This window comes from Penaeus vannamei, chromosome 13 (assembly GCF_042767895.1).
Source record: "Penaeus vannamei isolate JL-2024 chromosome 13, ASM4276789v1, whole genome shotgun sequence".
Taxonomy (NCBI): Eukaryota; Metazoa; Arthropoda; class Malacostraca; order Decapoda; family Penaeidae; genus Penaeus; species Penaeus vannamei.
In genome coordinates this window covers 30544577-30547076 of record NC_091561.1, presented here as the reverse complement: position 1 = coordinate 30547076, position 2500 = coordinate 30544577, and the positions used below count along the sequence as shown (strand labels likewise).

Genomic DNA, 2500 nt, shown 5'->3' with positions numbered 1-2500 from the left:
TTTGTGGGGCTGCACCTCCTCAGTAACCAGTCAGAGCCAAAGAAGTAAACAATGTTTATCAAAAACACTTTAGTGCAGGATCAACCACACATGGTATGGGTACTTTGTCACCCTGTATTTGGATTCAGTTTGCTACAAAGTGATTAGATGTCTTCTGCTATAAGTGGGTTATTGGATGAATCTAGCTTTAAAATGACTGCAGGTCTTCACAACAAATAGTCATATATAAGTAAAGAGCATAAACTATTCTGAGAACCTACTTGCTGTCTGACAAAAACTTAACCAACTTTAGGCTTTAGGCTTCCGTCTAAATGTGAGGCTTTCCGCAAGAACACTTCTCAGATGGAGATGGTGGCAACCATTTCCTACTGACTAATTTCCATCTTGATCTTGCACTACAGAGGATCTGAACAACTAACATGTTTAAATAGTAATAAATCATATTGAATAAGTTAATGTAAACATAACTTACTATTCTAGAATATTTATATATGCAATATACATAATTATACTTCTTTAAAATAACGTAATATGTATGAGAATTCTTGTGTAATTCCTAGGACCTCACTAGCATGGCACCATGTGTGTTTACATGGGCACTATGTATGCTGCCTTGGTAGTGTTACAGGGTTAGTCCATTTCCATACAAATAGGTCATATGGAAATGCAAAAATTCACATAAAGAGTGCTACTAGGGTAGGGCCTTTAGTCACCAATGAACCAATTACATGTACCAACTACCTCATTACTTACTAATCTTTCTCCTTGGTTTTCAGATATATTTTCTTTTATCTTATATTGCTGTTAGTAATATCAATATCATAATGATCATAATGTCTAAAATAATAATAACAGCTTCAGTAATGATAGCATTAGTACAAAAAAATAATAATACTCCCAAAACTCAAGGAAAGGAGAAATCTGATGAGGTCGTGGTGGCTGAGCTATTGTTTCAATCTCAATGGTTTGAAGCATAGGCTACTAAAGGTTAGTGCATATCAATCTTATGTAGTCATCTGTGTGCACAGAAGTTTCACAAAACAATACAACAGCAAACATTACATTTTCCTGGCAGTATGCCATTGACTATGACTATAAGTGTAACTACAATAACAGCAACAAAAAAACACAAATCAATAATAATTGTAAAATAATAATAAAGAGAATTTTCCAAAATAGGTAAACTTCAACCAACCTTGTGCACTCTGTACTTTGTCACACACATGGACACACACACACACACACACACACACACACACACACACACACACACACACACACTCACACACACATACACACACACACACACACACACACACACACACACACACACACACACACACACACACACACACACACACACACACAAACACAAATACACACTCACACACACACACACGCACACACACACACACACACACACACACTCACACACACACACACACACACACACACACACACACACACACACACACACACACACACTCACACACTCACACACTCACACACTCACTCACTCACTCACTCACTCACTCACTCACTCACTCACTCACTCACTCACTCACTCACTCACTCACTCACACAAAATCAATCAATCAATCAATAAATAAACATATGCAAATGATTCTTAACTGATTATTTGATAATATATTGCAGGGGAGGTCTACAAGCTTGATCTTGCAAGATACACAGTGGAGGTTTCGTTTGCCACTCGAGCATACATCTGTGAACCTTAATAGAAATAAAAAAGGTATGAATGTAAATAAATATCTTCAAAGTACAAGAGATGCCTTGTATATTGAAGATATTAATTCTCATTCATACCTTTTCTACATTTGCCAACATAATACAGTTCAAATTCAATTAACAGTTGTGGCCTCATCTTTATCATGCAGGTTATTGGCTAGTTGGTTAAAATTGTGTGAAGCCCGACCCAATGAACAATCACATATATGGACATGCATATATACAGAAATAAATACATATCTGTCTACCTATCTGATAGACATAAATTTATCTGTCTATCTATCCAGTAGATATACATGTTTAAACTGATAGATATGCATTCATTTTCATGTATATAAGTCTGTATAATGAACATTAACTTGACCGGGCCTCACTCGATTTTAACAAACCGGCCATGTATCTTATACCTGTCTTGCTTATTTTGTTCTTTAAAGCTATCAATTTTTTCTCTGATTCCATGGTCTGATTCTGAACTATTGCTCTTCCAATAAATGACAAGATGGTAACTCATCTGTTTATTTTCGAGGTTACACTAAAAGGAATAAAATAAAATACAACAAAATAAATACAAGCATCTCCCTATTCAACACATCCCAAGTAACTATAAATGTAAAATACCAATCAAAATGCAAGAGACATAAACACAATAATTCCTCAAATACACACAACAATTCAGGCCCAATCCCCAACACCCCTCATGATAACCTAGTTGACCTGAGCTCAATTTGACCCAGTTTCTACTCTGTGACCTTGA

The 2500-nt window shown here is 35.8% G+C and overlaps 1 protein-coding gene across 1 annotated transcript in view; it reads right to left on the bottom strand.

Annotated features, from left to right (window-relative positions):
* LOC113814753 (uncharacterized) overlaps positions 1-2500 on the bottom strand; it is a 27126-nt gene that overhangs the window by 24089 nt on the left and 537 nt on the right. The gene's annotated exons all lie outside the window — the stretch shown is intronic.